Genomic DNA, 17,762 nt, shown 5'->3' on the forward strand with positions numbered 1-17,762 from the left:
TGTTTTTTGAATGTCCTCGGGTAGCTACATTTTGGGAAGCAATTGGTAATACCCTTACAACATCATTGGGTTTCCCAGTTATCATTGATCTGTCTCTAGTGATTTTTGGGGGATGTATGACATTACAACGCATGCATTTACATCGCATGCCTTTACAACGCAAGAATTACAACGCAGTCCATACAACGCATAGTGCTTTTGGGCGCTGGATAGTGAATAGTTTAATTTACTATTCCAACTCCAGTCCCCGTGGACACTAGGGAAGGTTATTGGATAGTAAATTAACCTATTCCCTATCCTAGAGCGCCCCCCAGAGCAATGCGTTGTAATAGTTTGCGTTGTAATGGTTGCGTTGTAAAGGCTCTGCGATGTAAAAGTTGCGTTGTAAGTGTTGTTCACCATTTTTGGGATCCTAGCAGGAACACAGAACGCAGCTAGAAGCCTAGTGTTTTATACTGTTCTCTTAGCAAGGAGGGAGATTTGTAGGAAGTGGAAGGACCCCTTACCTCCTTCCCATGGTGACTGGCTGGCATCTATTCTGCAGACGGCACAAATGGACCTCGCTAGGCCGGGGAATCAAAGCAAAAGAGCTTTTTGGCATATGTTTGTTTGAGCTATGGTGCCTTTTTGGTGTGTTCACCATGTGCACAGCAGTTATCCGGTCGTAGCCCGGTCTACGCCTGGCTGTAACTATCCCCAATGGTTGCGAAGTATGAGGCTAAGCCCGAAACAGCTGAGGGATGGTTGGTCCCCCCACTACGTTTGCTCCCTCCCGGTTTTAATACTGAGACCGCTGATTTAAGGCTTGTTCTGTACGGCATTTTTATACCATGGTGGAAATGAGGACGCGAAAAAAAAAAGCCAGCTTGGTGCACGGTGCAGGGCTGCCTGGCGACGGATGGCTGAGGTGCAGGTGGGGCAATCCTCCCTCGATGCCAGGTACCCAGTTTGACCTGGTCCCGTGCGGCCGGGCCAAGGGGTTTAAAGACTCGTGCGGTCCCCCCCGGCGGCTGTGGGGCTGCCTGCTCCTGATGCACCAGGAGAGCCCTTCCTCGCCTGCGGGAGGGTGGTGGACTCCTGGGCCGAGCGCTGGCAATGTTTTTTTCTCATAACGGTGCAGTCTGACTCCTAGAGGGGAAGCCTTGAACGGGGCGCCGGAGCTGTCTCGCCGCTCAGGCGGTGGACAGATGGTGTCACCTTCCTCCCGCCTCTCCTGCACCCGTAGGTTGGTGAACGTTTTCGAAAAGTTGCCTGTGACTCTTCACGGTGGATCACTTGGCTCGCGCTTCGATGAAGAACTCAGCTAGCTGCGAGAATTAGTGTGAATTACAGGACACATTGATCATCGACACTTCCAACGCACCTTGCGGCTCTGGGTTCCTCCCGGGGCTATGCCTGTCTGAGTGTCCCTTGATTGTCAATCGCCCTGGGGTTTCCCCTGGGATGCGGCTGGAGCAGTCGCAGGGTTAGCTCCGCTTCACTTCGTCCCCCCACAGGTCAGACCCCCAGATCGCCCGTGGCAGGGTCCCTCGATGGATCCTGCCGTTGAGGTACCCTGCCTGCTTGCCTGGCTGTTGAGAAGGGGTCTGGTGACCGTTCTGCACCAGGACCCAGTCCGTCCTGGGACCCGTCCCGGGGCGCCTGGCTGCATGCTGCGCGTGGCTGTCTGTGGCGTCCCACTGGCTGCCCGTGTGCACGCGCCTCAAGCTCCCACCTCCGCGGCCGGCTTCCTGGGGAGAGCAAAACCCCTCCAGATCCAATACGGGGAAAGAGGGCGCGTGCTGCCTGGATGCCAGGCCCCTGCTCTGGCATCCAGGCATCTAGGTGGCCATGAAAGTCGGAATCCGCTAAGGAGTGTGTAACAACTCACCTGCCGAATCAACTTGCCCTGAAAATGGATGGCGCTGGAGTGTCGGGCACTTACCCAGTCTTGAGAAATGTATAGGCCATGTGTGGTGTGAGATGCCATGGTAAATGTTATGCAATAGTGTGCGCACCGGTAATTGCCCCATTGCCAGAATGCACCTTGGTGAAATGTCACTGTTAAAATGGATGCCATGGCTGTGTGTGGTGCCACCTAACTATGGTGGGTTAGCAGTCTAGTTGTTCGGTACCCAGCCATCCCAGCTTTTGGAGGGAAAGCCTGGCACCCAGGGTGCTCTACTCCTCCCCCTGAGCCAGTTAGAACCAGTTTCCCCAGACGCTTCTAGAAGCTTCTGGCACTGTCATGTAGGTGGGGTGAGGGGCGTATAAATAAGGGGGCTGTGCCACCGTGTGCTCAGTCAGAGCCTGGACATGAACGTGACGGGACCTGCTGCCAGGAGGTATTGCCACATGGGCCTGTGTGCTGGCACCTGAGTCCATCTGTACCCTTCCACTGGCATTGTGGGCAATGGTAGCGGAGCGGGAGTCTACCCCACGTGATTGCCGCCTCTGTGCTGTTATTGGAAACGCAGGTACCCACCCCGTGTATTGCCGCCCTTTTGTGTCTATTTAAAACTGATGGGAGCCTACCCCGCGTGTGTGCACTCTGCCGCGGGTGCCCACCATGCGTTTGCCTTCATCAGTGAGCGAGTGCCCACCTCGGGTGGTGTTTCCACATCAGAGGGAGCCTGCCCCTCATTGCATGTAAAGAATCACCACTGACGGCCCGGGAGTCCCGGAGCGCCGAGCGGGTTTCTCCGCTGACGCCAGGGGAGCCGCACTTAGATTGGCGCCGGCCTGAGCATCACCAGGAAGTCCCGCCCTGCCCCGAAGGAAGTCAGGCATCCTGGAGCCTGATTGTGGGCGGAAGCAGTAAGTGCGGGTAGTTTTGGAGCCGGAGGGCTCCACACATAAGTCCTGGGGGCCTGGGTGAAGCAGAGGAAGGTGCTGTTGTCGGCAGGGCTCCCCGTGAGTGGAGGAGAGCCCTGCATGAGTAGAGAATCCACAGAGCCCTCCAATGAAGCCTGGAGGGGCGCCTATGTTAGCGGGGCCCTCGTGAGTAAAGGAGAACCCTGTGTGCTGGAACCTGCAGCCCGGAGTCCGGATCTGCTCCCTAAAGATCCGGTGAGTGACTCGCGGACCCCCAGGAGGAAGGGAAGGGCCGGCGGCCGCAGCGGAGTGTCTGTGTGCAGCCTGTCAGCTGACCAGGAGTCCCTGCCTGAGAAGACGGCCGAAGCCTGCATTGGGACTCAGTTGTATGGTGGTTGGGGGGGTGTCGGGCCGAGCCGGTGCCCGCCCCCGGTGTCAGCATTCCTTGGAGGGCTGCTCTAACCGGTGACCAGTACTGGGTTGTTTCCCATAGTGGCCCTCTGGACAGTGGCCGCCGCAATGTTCCGGGAGTCCTGGGGTGGGGCTCCAGAGACACTGTAGGTGCCATGACTGGTTTGGATCCAACTGCCCCGCTGGACAGTGGGCAGTTGCCCCGGTTGGGACATTGTTAATTCAAGGGCCCCAGGAGAGGGGCTCCTTAGGAGCAGTGGTGCCCAAGATTAATCTGCAGCAACTTTGGGCATTGAGTCTAGGTATTACCATGTGTGCCCCCTGATGTCAGGTGTGCTTCTTTATTGTTGATGTTCTTTACGCCTAATGATATTGCCCTATGATTCAGGTTCAGGTCTAATGTTTTCCTGCCTATGGACATGCCAACTGCTACTACGGGTAGGCCCTATGCGAATGTGATTGGGGCCTAATGCAGGATGAGATTCAGGCTACCTAATGCTGATACTGATTACTAATGCCATGCTTAGGGTTTAGGGGCCCCATGTTCACGCACTTACGCCAGGGAGGGTTGTACACCTAATGTGATGTCTCATGGTTCATGCATATTGAGAACCTCCTGCAAGTTACCTCATGTCATGTGAGTAGGCCCAATGCTAAGGTGTGTGCTTAAAGTGATGAGACATTTTATTAGTATGACTAATGTTTCCCCCCCTAAAGTGAACTCTGCAGAGACGTGGAGAAGGCTGTCCTGTTCATGGGGTTGAGCACCCGACTAATGTGTTAATACCACTGTGATTTATGCCACAGGTTCCTAGGCCGAATACTACTGTCATGCAATGATGTTTCCTTTGCAGGTGTTCAGGCCTAATGCTTAATTTCACGCCCTGGTGTTTTTATTGCAGGATTGTGACTGATGAACTTACCTTTTTCTCTTTTTCTTTGTCCTTCGCAATGGTTCTGGCAGCGGCCCGATTGGCCCTGCCATGTAAATAATCCCTCTGTACATATTGACTTGGCACCAGTTGGCGCAGTGTAAAGATGACTGTGATTATTATCCTGTGTTTTATACAATACAAAAGTTATCCTTACACAACCTTGTGTAGCATCTCTTTTTGGAGTGTGCCTTGTGTGTCGCCTGTTTGTACTGCGTGGATGCTTTACACATGTCCTCTGGAGTTTGGCCTGCCCGCTCCTCACCACGCTACCCCATTTCTAACAGGCATGTTGGAATAATGTAGGTAAGGGAAGTCGGCAAGTCAGATCCGTAACTTCGGGATAAGGATTGGCTCTAAGGACTGGGTCGGTCGGGCTGGGGCGCGAAGCGGGGATGGAGGCGTGTCGCTGCTGGGTGAGGTGCCTTCCCCCGGGGCGGCGGCTACTCTGGACACAAGATGCCCCAGCTGCGGTGGTTGCCTCTCCCCGTGCCCCCTCCCTGGGGTTGTGCCTCAGCCAGCGCCTAGCAGCTGACTTAGTACTGGTGCAGACCAGGGAAATCCGGCTGTTTAATTAAATCAAAGCATTGCGAAGGCCTGAGGTGGGTGTTGACATGATGTGATTTATGCCCAGTGCTCTGAATGTCAAAGTTAATGCAACAAGTGAATTCAAACAATGCAACAAGTAACAATGATTCAGATCACAATATAGGCCCTAGTTCACCCTCCGTAGCAGAAGAAGACACAACAGTAGACCTCAGCGAATCCATCAAGTTTGTGGCCTCCTCAGCCAAGAATGACATTGATACAACAAACTTTGAAAATCTTCCTGATGTGTACGAGGTCAGCAAAGATGTAATAACAAAGAAAAGTGACTACACAAAAAAGTCACTTATTGGAAATACCCAAACGATAAGTGTGACTTGTGTGGTGACATATTGGGAACTTTTAAAGAACTGAGAAAACATGTCTCCAACAAGCACACAGGCTTCTATCTTAAAACGTACTGCTCAAAATGTGACAAAGAAGCCGAATAGCACAATATTGCATGCCATTATGCCAAATGTAAAGGAAGACCTCAAAATGGAGAGCTGCCATTCCTGTGCAGCTTATGTGACCTCAGATTTGGAACAAAGATTGGTGTTTCTCAACATGCTCGGCATGCGCATCCAAGTACGTTCACAGGAAGATATTCTGCTACTAGCAGCATTGGAAAACGTATATGAAAACAAGAGGAATATTAATGCGCTGATGGTCCCACATTTTGACGATAAAAACAGAAAACAAATTGCAGAAAAAAGAAGAGATAAAAGCAAACAAATCGGCAAAAGATATACTGCAAGCATCAAATGTTTCTGAAAATTACTCTTGCGATGAACCAGAGGTTACAGTGGAAGTAACAACAGAAAATCGCAGAGACTTTATCAATCGCAAACGTGCACAAAAAATGAAGAACTTTGATGAGCTGGAAGATAGAATCTGCTATGGATCCGAAGGATGAGGTAGTGACTTATATCTCAGAAAACACCACCGATATAAGTCCCGCACCAGCAAGTGTACCAACAAATGAACCAGCAAGTGAACTCAATGATGAGCCGATGAACTTTGCTCAAGATGAGCATCAGAATGCCTCAGTAGGGAACAAGATAACAAAAAAAGACAAGAAAAACGGAAGGCTTAATCGGACACAGAAGAAAAATTATGCCAAAGCAAAGGGCAGCTATAAAGAATACCAGGCAATGTTTAAAAAAGACAAAAAGAAAATTGCCAGGATTATCACTGATGGGGCAGAAGATGCCACTTGCCAAATCAGTGCTGATGACATTTTTCAATACTGCAAAAACATAATTGAGAAAGAAAACAAGAAAAAAACTAAATTCATGCTGATTGATCGGATACCAAAGGATTACGAAATTAGAAATTTATGTAAAGAAATAACACTGCTCGAAATAACTTATGCCTTCGAGGACTCCGACTTAAAAAAAGCAGTGGGGCCTGATAAGATTGGTCTGAATGGCTTGTATAAAGTGCACAGCAGGCAACCAAGACTGCTGCCCAGAACTTTATCATCTTGGTTGTTGATGAGAAGAGTACCAAAAAATATCAAAAAGAACCGATCAATTTTGATACCCAAGAATGTACCGATAATTGAACTTAAAAATATCAGTAACTGGCGTGCAATTACCAGCGGTACTGCATTCATGAAGTCATTCACAAAAATACTAACTAAAAGACTCTCATTTTTGTTGAATTGAATACGAGACAAAAAGGCTTCATGAAGGTGAGAGGTTGACTCGAGAATCTGACTCTTGTGCAAAATATCATAAAAGAGGCACGAAAAAACAGTCCCTCATTAGCAGTAGTGTTCATAGATATCTCAAAAGCCTTCGACTCTGTCAGCCATGGTCACAATATACAGAGTCTCGAAAGGCACAGAGTTCCATCATACATCAGACACATAATAAAAGACTTGTACACTGACTCAACAACATTTTTCAAGGGAAAGAACAATGAAGCAACTCCTAAAATAACAATGAAATCTGGAGTTAAACAAGGTGACTCTTTATCCCTACTACTATTTAACATTGTCATGGATCCTCTGATCTCGATCTTCAGAAAAACGGCAAGGGCTTCACATTTGGATCAGATGGTCTTATTGAGCAAATCAGCACTCTCGCCTTTGCCGATGACATCGCAGTACTCAGCAGCACCTGGGAAGGAATAAGTACAAATCTGAAAATCATTGAAAAGTTCAGTAAAACAACAGGATTAAAACTTAATGTGAAAAAGATACATGGATTTTATATCAGTCACCATAAAAATAAAATCCTGATTAACAACTGTAAACTATGGCAGTTTGCAAAAGAGAATATTGAAAACATTCATCTAGGAGAAAGTGAGAGATACCTTGGATTGAACATTGATCCACACACTGGTCATACAAGCAACAACATAATTAATGAGGTTCTTGTCAATTGGACTCAAAAACTTGATAATCTACCACTTAAGCCCAGGCAGAAAATATACATTTTGTGTCAGTACTTGGTCTCTAAACTATCATTCAAATTGGAAATGACAGGAACAAAAGCAAAAACTTTAAATGTTCTGGATCAAACAATAAAAAAGTATGTCAAACATTTTCTACACCTTCCTGCATACACATGTGATGGTCTCCTATATTCGAAAATATCGTTTTGGGGGCCTCAGTACACCAAAACTATGTACAAAAATTGCGATTCTCCTATTAACATGACCAGAGAATCTGGATTTCATTAAAGACAAGGAGGCTAACTTTATGCATTAATCCTTTAATGCAGTCTCACAAGCAGCCGCTTACATCATAGAAAGAAAGAACTAGAATGCAGTGACAACATTACAACAATATAAGGCATGAGCAACAACAGAGCTGCCTCTTTTAAATTCAATGAAGCAAAAGGTGAGAGTTGGTAAGTTCGAGATGCAACTTGGATTCTAAAGAGCAATGAAGAAGGGGAATTCGGAAGAAGGAAACAAAGAGAAATCCAGGAGACGATCCGTTAGGTTGAGTTATCTGAAAAGAAAAGTGAAAAATTAAAAGGCTGAAAGAACCTTGCATCAAAGATAAAATGCATATTGTAAACATGAACAAGACCAAGAATCAACAGCATATAAATGCAAATAGTCAACAACATAAGAATAGATACTCCGTCCAAGGGAGGGATGGGTGGGATAATGTTAGCCTCCGTGTCTTTAATGAAATCCAGATTCTCTGATCATGTTAATAGGAAAATTGCAATTTCATTACAAGACAGGAGGCTACATTATGCATGTTGGTAGCCTTGTAAAACAACATCGGACATGTGTTCAATAGGTTTACAATAATGACGAGCAAAAGTGGAGGCATTGGACCAATCAGCAGCTTTAAGGATGTCATCTAACTTACCACCAGACCAAAAAGACTTGCTAGCCATAGCACCTCTGAGAGAGTGGGCTTGAAATTTAGAAAGGTCAGCGCCAGCGAAGCTCATAGCCAACTTGACCCATCTGGTGATAGAGCAGGAAGAGATTGGTTTAAAAGGTTTAACAAAAGAAATGAGAAGTTGATTGGCATCCTGAGGGCGAAGGTCTTTCATCCTGGAATTGTATTCTTTCATACAATCAACAACACAAAGTTTTTGGCAGTGGTCAAAACGAGGGTAAAAGATAGAATCTGACATGGTTTTATTTCTCCTAAGGATTTCAAACTTAACACCATACATGTCATAACATCTATTAGAAATATCTAGAGATTTAACATCAGATACCCTACCCTACGACAAGAAATCAAACATAAGAGAGTAGCAAGTTTAATGGAAAGACATTTCCTGTTAAGAAAATAATTATCAGGCCAAGAGAAAAAAGGTCAAGGATAAGTTTAACATCCCACAAGGATTGGTATTTGGGTCGAGGAGGACTTCTTAGTCTAATACTCTTTAAAACTCTGCAAATAATAACGTTCTTACCTACCGTCTTACTGTTGACGAGAGAATGTCCAGCAGAGATAGTTGACCTGTAACAATTAATGGATCTATAGGAGAGGCCATTGTCAAATAATTGGACGAGGAAATTAACTATATTGACGATAGGAGCCTCCACGGGATCCAAGTTCCTCTCCATGCACCAACAAAACCACTTTCTCCAAATGTTATTGTACCTGTAGTGAGTCCCTGGTGCCCAGGACTCTCCGAGGAGAGTGAGAGCGGAGAGTGAGAGCTGATGACGAAAGTCCAGACTGCTTGTTAGATTGCCTGACACCTTCCAAGCAAGAAGGTTCAATTCCCTGAAAGTATTAGGTGGTGATCTTCGCCGTTTGCAGGCCTTTCATTGCCGGAATTAGGAAGGGGATGTCGCACAACAGTTCCAAGGTCGTCAGGAACCACGCTTGAGAGGGCCAGAAGGTAGTTATTAGAATCAGGGAGCACTGCTCTTGTCTCACTTTCTGAAGAACCCTCTGGATCATGACAAAGGGAGGAAAGGCGTTGTCCAGCCACCAGGAGAGTTCCGACCTGGCTTGTTGATCTAGGGTTACAAGGTCTCTGTACCAAAGACCAGATCTGAGGGCTTTGGATTTCACTCTCTGGAGGGCACGATAGTTGAGGGTACCCGGAAAGATGGCTTGAATGGAAGAAGAGAGTAAGCCCAGAAGTCTGGCCAATTCTCAAAGAGTAAGAGAATGCTGTTTTAGAACAAACCTGATCTCTTTACGAATCTTGGCAATCTTCATGTTGGGAAGAAGAAGGAGACATTTTGAGGTGTCTACAGTGAACCCGAGGAACTCTAGAGATTTGGAGGGGGTAAGAATGGATATTTCCTGGTTTATAATGAAACCGAGACTCTCAATGAGATTCATCGCGGTCTTGAGATCTTCCAAGAGTTGAGAGTGAAATTGCGACATGATGAGGATATTGTCTAGATAGATAATTATGCGAATCCCTCTTTCTCTCAAGAGAGAGACAATAGATCTCATGATCTTCGTGAAACACCAAGGGGCGGACGACAGCCCGAAAGGGAGGGCTTGAAATTGAATGAGGTGATTGTCCCAGATGAATAGAAGGAAGGGGTGGTGTTCTTCTGCCATAGGGAATGTAAAATAGGCGTCTTTTAGATCTAACTTGACCAGCCAGTCTCCTTGAAGAAGAAGGTCTCTGAGGAGGTGAATGCCTTCCATTTTGAAGTGTCTGTACACTAGGTACTTGTTTACTTCTCGTGGGTTTATAACTGGTCTCCACCCTTTTTCCTTCTTTGGACCAAGAAGACAGTACTGACGAACTTCTTTAGGGACCATGGTACTTCGATAATAGCGCCTTTTCGGAGCAAAGAGTAGATTTCCTCCTTGACGATCTCCTGATGTTCCACAGAAAAAGTCAAAGGCTTGGGTGTGTGTGTTTGATAGGGGAGATCTACAAAGTCTATTTTGAAACCCTGAACTGTCTCGAGAACCCACGGGTCTTGAGTCAAATATTTCCAAACAGGGTAAAAGTGTTTGAGTCTTCCCCGACCTTTGAGGGGAAGGAGAGACAGAAAGACTAACTTGGAGGGTTGATGTTGGAAGATCCACAGGAAGAGAAACCTCGGCGGTTGGAAGCGTAGAAACCTCTGCTTGAAGCTCCTCTGCCTCTCGAGGATGAGAAGGGCCGGAAGTAGCCATAGCCGGAAGAATGGCCCCTTCTTCCAGCTTGTCCATAAACATTGCTTTTGAAGACATGCCTCATATTGCTTTGTGCCTTATCCAAGGCAGTAAAGGTTGAAACATACTTCCCAATAGATTTAATCATGTCCTCTCCGAAGAAGAGGCCTCTGGGTTTTGGGAAGGTTCCTTTTCGGCCAGGTCGCCGAGTTTGGGATTTATTTTATTGAGGATGGTCTTCCTCCTTTCAATATTGAGGGAAGAGTTAGCATTACCAAGTAGGACGATTGCCCTTTGGCTCCAGCCTCTAATAAGGTTGGTATCGAGAGGGGAGTTAGAGACATGAGAGTCTTCGGCCAAGTCCAGGATCTTGGTAAGGGGGCCAAGAATGTCGAGTAGACAATCTTGTCAGTTTTTAAGTGCTCTCTCGAGGCCCTTCCTAGGGTATTTGCCTAGTTTAAACAAAAGTGTAATAAGGTCAGGGTCGAGATTAGGGGTCTGTCAGACCTTGTCTCCAATAGAGGGTCTAGGGCATTCAGACCTGAGGGTGTTACGAGTTTCTCTCTCAAGACAGTTTCTGATCCATCTGGTGATGAACTTGGAGACATGATCTTGGGGGAACCATTTTGAACTATTGGGGTGGGAGATGTTGAGGGGGAAAACATTTCACCACCCAGGGGGTCGAGGATAGCATCCTTCGTGGAGGGGGAAGAATTAAGCTCAAACTGGTTATTAAAGTGTCAATCATTAAGGTCTTGATCATCCAAATCAAGAACAAACTCATCATATGGATTGTTGAAGTCTTCGTACTCATCAGAATCGGTACCTGCATCGTCATGGGCACTACCAAGATTCGTGTCGCTAGGGACACTCGCCAAGAATGTGCCACCACGGACACCCATCCTATTTGTGTCACGAGGGACACCAGTATCTTTTGAGGCGCGGGGGCCTCCCAGCAAGTATGAGGTGCTAGGACCTCCCATTTCATTTGAGGTTCCACGACCTGCAAAAGTGCCTTCGCAGTGTTTGGATTTCTTGCTGCTCTTGGAATGTACGAGTTGAGGATCACGAGGAGGGGTGTACTCATGATCGTAAAGAAGGGGTCTCTTAGATGACATAACCTCCTTGAGTGTGTCCATCATGCAGGACCTCATCTCTTTTCGCAAGAAGATTTTGAAAGAGTCATTTGTATGATATGGGGAACTGGCAACTGCGTCATCTGATTCCATGTCAGACATGACAGGAATCGCAGTAGAGGACAAAGAGTGAGAAGGTAAGTAGGAATTTAGATCCTAGTAAATTATTTATATGACTATTTAATAAATAAATATAAAATATATTGGTAATATTATACTAGGTTAAACTGTTATTAAAATAAATATTATTATGTTATTTATTTATTTATTTATTTTTTAATTAAATTTAAATTCTAAATCTTGACTTTTTTTTTATATGGGCTTGGGAAGAGTTGGGAAAATAATTACTGGATAGGGGTAGGTATCTCCCAAATCAGACGAGTTCTAGGGGAGTTTATCTTGTTACTAAGCTAGGGAACGTTTTTGTTTTTTTTTTAACTAAAGGGCTCCGAAGAGTTGAAATTGAAATAAAGTCAGGAACAGGTGAGAACCGGTAATCCCCCGCAGCAGCTGGCCACCGCGATGCAACTGACGCGCTCGAGCCACCCGCTGTCGAAGGATTAGAGGAATGGGCCCAGGGAGGCAGCGTGCGCGACGCCACCGCTGCCGAGGTCCATTCTTCAATATGGAAGGCGAGTCGCGCTCGCAAGGAGGTGAAAAGCGACCGCGTCCAAAGACTTAAATAATCATAAAATGGGGGCAACATTTAAGCATCCAATAAAATGGAGGCAGTATTTAATCATCCGCGGCCATTCCCCGGTATCCGAAGAGGGAAGGCGCGCAATGAAGAAGAAGGGGCGCTTAAAAGATCGAGCGCCCGAGTAGGATAACGGCCCACACCCATACTCGAATACTCGGTGAGGAGGGGAAGGGGAGGGTGGGCGACGACAACCATAAATTAGAAGTCGGGGGAGGGTGAAAAGGTTTGGGAAGAAAACTGGGTAAAAGGGTAAGATCGAGGCTGAAAACAAGAAGTGGAACAGTTAATAAACAATTGCTAATTATTAGAGTTAACAGTTAATAAACAATTGCTAATTATTAGAGTTAAACAAACAGTAGCCTAGGCAAAAGAATAGGGCTGAAAGCATAGTAGATAGAGCCAACATATCTGCTGGCGAGCCGCATTTAAAAGAGCAGCTCTGTTGTTGCTCATGCCTTATATTGTTGTTATGTTGTCACTGCATTCTAGTTCTTTCTTTCTATGATGTAAGCGGCTGCTTGTGAGACTGCATTTAAGGATTAATGCATAATGTAGCCTCCTGTCTTGTAATGAAATTGGTCTCAATAAAGTCGACAGTTTATTGTATCTCAGGGCAGCTCCAGATCTGTACATAGCTTATTCATTCACGTATGCAGGAGAAGATATGAATGAAAAAATGTATAACATCATCAAAACGCACAAACTAAACATTTTAGACAGTACCTGCCACATTCATCATTGTTTGTATTTGAGATTCCTAACTTGCGAAAATTAAGGAATAGCAATTTAGAAATCGCAAATACCTATTCATTAAAAATTCACATTTTTTTTGCGATTTCTTATTTTTCCTTATTTGCGATTCCCAATTTTGTGAATCGCAAATAAGGAATCCCTTTACATTGATTCCTATGGGCCTAGAGGCCCATAGGAATCAATGGGAAGTCATTCTCATTTTGCGATTCGCAATTCAGGAATCGCAAAATGAGAATGCAATTTCTAGGGTGCAGGGGGGGTCCAAAGAACCCCCCCCTGCACCCCTGAAATGTAACATACAGTCCATTTTTCACACATACATACCCAAGGGCATGTGTGAGTGTAAAATGAAAGTGTTAAAACTGCACTTTTGTGCATTTTTGAAACTTTTCTAAAATTACCATGAAGGTTGACTTCATGTTAATTTAACGCTTCTAATGTGCGAATTCGCAATTTTGTTAAGATGATGCATTGCATTTAAGAAATCGCAAAATTGCGATTTCTTAAATGCAATCGCAATTTAAGAAATCGCAAATAAATTGCCATGTCTTAAATTGCGAAAAAGCCAAAAAGGTTAATGCATCCCAAAACAATGAATTGCATTCGCAAACGGCCGAATTTTGCGATTCGCACCGTTTGCGAATGCAATTCAGTTTGATGCATGTGGGCATTTGTTTCTGAGCTAATATTTTTATTTTGTTAGCAACATATGATTGGAGAAAAGAAGAATTTGAGAAATGGGCAAATCTCCCTGTCCAAGGTGATGGTATAAAATACTTAGCAAGTAATCCAACCTCAAACCTCTGGATCAGCAAGCATAACAAAAGGAGAGAAAACCAGTACATAGCTGCGCTGATGTTAAGAGCAAATGTTTTATATACTAGAGAAACCATCACTAGGGGAAGAAATCGTACATTTGCTACATGTAGGTATTGTAATGATGTTTGGGAAACAATTTCTCATATTTCAGGCGCATGTCCTAAAACTAAGGACATTAGGATAAAAAGACATAATAAAATTCTGGAATTGCTCATTGATAGAGCAAAAAGGTGGGGTTGGATGGCATATAGGGAACCTTGTGTTAAGAATAATCTAGGAGAACTACAAAAAACAGATGTAGTGTTTACCAAAAATGGTACAGCTGTAGTGAATGATGTTTCAATTTGCTATGAAAACTCTCAGAATTCCCTTGAATTAGCGTTTGAGAGTAAAGTGAAATACTATCAGGATCTGTCCCAGCAAATCAAAGATCTCACAAAATGCAACATGTAAAATTTCATGGCTTTATCGTTGGATGTTGTGGCATTTGGCCTCAATGTAATGATGTTGTTCTGGCTGACTTAGGTCTGCAAATATCATTCCCATTCAAGAAAAATGTTTGCCTGACTACTTTAATAGACACTCTTAAAATGTACCAAGTATTCATGGACAACTGAGTATCAAGCTTCTACTGAGATGTACACTTTCTTACAGCACACGTCACCCTTATAAAGCATATTGTTTTAACATATAGGTTTATAGTTGACACAAGATTTAGTATAGATGTGAACCTTATAGATGTGAATTTTTAGAATTTTATAGATGTGCTTTTTCTAGTTAGATGTGCAATTTGTAGTTTTGTATTTTGTATAAATCTGTGCTTATAACAATTTGGAAATAGTTGTGTACATCATACTTATTGAAATGTTGTGAATGATGAATAGGTCTCAAATAATCGCATACAGTTAATTATCATACATTGATTATTGATGTTCTGCTAATCATATTTTAATTTCTCAGGACTGTTTGTAGACAATTTCAAATTGTTGGGATAGTACTGCAGGGTGTACTATCTCTGGCCTATACGTGATCCCAGTTCCAGTGAGGACAGCGTTCAGTGTGGCTGTACTCCGGAGCGAAAGAATGTTGTATTGTTGCAAGCAAAACCGAATTTTCACTGATGGGCAGCATAATAACCCAGAATGAGCCACGGTGAGGTGGTACAGAAATAGCCAAATGCCTCGTCATCTAATTAGTGACGGCCATGAATGGATGAACAAGATTCCCACTGTCCCTACCTACTATCTAGCGAAACCACAGCCGAGGGAACGGGCTTGGCAGAATCAGTGGGGAAAGAAGGCTCATTGAGCTTGACTCTAGTCTGGCACTGTGAAGAGACATGAGAGGTGTAGGATAAGTGGGAGGCCCTCGAGCCGCCGGTGAAATAACACGACTCTTATTGTTTTTTCACTTACCCGGGGAGGCGGGGGGCGAACCCCGTGGTGCTTTCACTTCTGGCTTCAAGCGCCCGGTGCCTGACGGGCACGTCCCGCTCTGGGGACAGTGGCAGGTGGGGAGTTTGACTGGGGCCGTACACCTGTCAAGCGATAACGCAGGTGTCCTAAGTCGAGCTCAGGGAGGACAGAAACCTCCCATGGAGCAGAAGGGCAAAAGCTTGCTTGATCTAGATTTTCAGTATGAATATAGACTGCGAAAGCGGGGCCTCACGATCCTACTGACTTTTTGGGTTTCAAGCAGGGGGTGTCAGAAAAGTTACCACAGGGATAACTGGCTTGTGGCGGCCAAGCGTTCATAGAGACGTTGCTTTTTGATCGTTCGATGTCGGCTCTTCCTATCATTATGTAGCAGAATTCACCAAGTGTTGGATTGTTCACCCACTAATCTGGAACATAAGCTGGGTTTAGACTATCATGAGACAGGTTAGTTTTACCCTACTGATGGTGTGTTGTTGCAATAATAATCCTGCTCAGTACGAGAGGAACCGCAGCTTCAGACATTTGGTGTATGTGCTTTGCTGAGGAGCCAATGGGGTGAAGCAACATCTGTGGGATTAGAACTGAACGCCTCTAAGTCAGAATCCCCCCTAAACCGTAACGATTGGAGCCTCGGTTGTTCTGGGATAGCCTCTCGGGGGGGCGGTGCACAGAGCCGCTCGCTTGGGGACTGGAGCGCAGACGGTAGAGGGCCGCCTCCATCGCCCTTAGTGCACTGCATGTTTGTGGGGCACCCGGTGCTAAATCATTCAAAAACAACCTGATTCTGGGTCAGGGTTTTATAAGTAGCAGAGCAGCTACCTCGCTGCGATCTATTGAAAGTCATCCTCTGAGCCAAGCTTTTGTCTCTCTGTGCCTGGGTGCCCGCTGAGGACCTCCTCCACCACACCCAGAGGAGGGTCCCTCTGCTGCCGGGCCGCTGGGAGGGATGCAGAGGGGGTAACGTGGGCCCGCAGAAGGCCGCCTCCACCACGTGTCTTCCGGCACGGGGGTCTCCCCCTCCCGTCCCTGCCCCACTGGGGTGTGGAGATGGGTGCCACCATCTCTTGCGGGTTGTCAGGGTGACCAGATGGCCTGGGCCGACTGGGCCTCCCCTTCCAGCGGAAAGACCCTCCCGAGGGGCTGCCTCGGTGCGCTCGGCTATCCTCACCGGACTTCAAGGGTGACAGGGTATGGCACCCTCCCAGACCATCCGGGCAGCTGGGCCATCCCGGGCCATTTAGTCACCTGGCTGCAAGACCAGATGGCCCTGCAGGCCAGGCGATAAGATGGCCCTTCGGTCAGGGCGACCAGATGGCCCTGTGGTCAGGACTGGCTGCTGGGATAGCTCCAACCTTTGTCCAACCTTTGTCCCCCCCCAACGTTCTGTAAGTTGATAAAAATGGGCTTCCCGGGAAGGCTGTCAGAGTTAGGATGTGGGCTGGGCTTAATCCTCCTTGGTTCCAGCCGAGGGTCCGGGTGGTGGGGACCAGGGGTCCACTGGGGCCCAGGGAGGCCCTCCTCGGCCTGGCTAGAGTTTGGAAGCTTGGACCGGGGCTCGTGCTGCTTCCCGGGGTCCCAAGCTGCGGGAGCCCCCATACTGGTAGCCAGCCGAGGGTCCAGGCGCTGGTGACGGGGTTGGCCCGGGCCCGGGGAGGCTCTCCCCAGCCTGGGGAGGGTTCGGAAGTTGGGACTGGGCCTGGGGCTCGAGCTGTGTCCCAGGGTCCCAGCCTGCTGGAGCCCCCTCTCCTGGAAGCTAGCCGAGGGTCCGGGCACTGGTGATGTGGGTCCGCCAGGGCACGGAGATGCTCTCACCAGCATGGCTAGGGTTCGTCAGCTGCATCCCAGAGTCCCAGACTGCTGGAGCCCCCCGTCCTGGAAGCCAGCCCAGGGTCCAGGTGCTGGGGATGAGGGTCTGCCGGGGCCCTGGCCTGGCTAGGGTTCAGATTCTGGGCCCGGGCCCGGGGCTCGTGCTGCATCCCAGGGTCCCAGGCTGCAGGAGCCCCCCATCCTGGAAGGCAGCCGAGGGTCCTGGCACTGGTGACAGGGGTCCACCAGGGCCCGAGAGGCTCTCCCCAGCCTGGCTAGATTTCAGAAGCTGGGACCTGACCCAGGGCTCGTGCTGCATCTCAGGGTCCCAGGTTGCGGGAGCCCCCCATCCTGAAAGCTCTCCCTGGCCTGGCTAGGGTTCCGAAACTGGGACCGGGCCCTGGGCTTGTGCTCCGTGTGGCGGGCCCCGGGTTGCGGGAGTCCCCCCTGTCCTGCAAGCCAGGCGAGGGTCCAGGCACTGGGGACGGGGTTCCACTGGGGCCTGGGGAGGCTCTCCCCAGCCTGGCAGCTTTATAAATGTCATGTCATCATAACCTACTCAGTTCTACTGTACTAAGCACAAGCTTCCCTCCAACGCAAAATGTGCAAAACAACCACTCTTTTAGTGGAAGCCCACATCTTCTTCCCAATCAAAATCTGTACTTAAAAGAATCAACGATTGAGCGAAGGAAAAGCTCCTCTTTTCTGTAGTCAAAAAATTGCAAACATACAAAATTAAATTTAGCAAAACAATATACAATCCTTCCTAAAAAAGCATAACCTAGACTGTCAAAGTGAAACTCTTCTACCCAAAGGTTGGTCACAGGAGGT

The 17,762-nt window shown here is 47.1% G+C and overlaps 1 non-coding gene and 1 pseudogene across 1 annotated transcript; both read left to right on the forward strand.

The window, feature by feature from the left end:
• Positions 1–1,255: 1,255 nt before the first annotated feature.
• On the forward strand, positions 1,256–1,409 carry LOC144779673 (5.8S ribosomal RNA). The gene has a single exon (XR_013600708.1). It is a non-coding gene; the product is annotated as a 5.8S ribosomal RNA (ribosomal RNA).
• A 13,558-nt stretch (positions 1,410–14,967) lies between these two features.
• On the forward strand, positions 14,968–15,986 carry LOC144778571 (28S ribosomal RNA; annotated as a pseudogene).
• The last annotated feature ends 1,776 nt before the right edge of the window (positions 15,987–17,762 follow it).

This window comes from Lissotriton helveticus, chromosome 1_1 (assembly GCF_964261635.1).
Source record: "Lissotriton helveticus chromosome 1_1, aLisHel1.1, whole genome shotgun sequence".
Classification (NCBI taxonomy): Eukaryota; Metazoa; Chordata; class Amphibia; order Caudata; family Salamandridae; genus Lissotriton; species Lissotriton helveticus.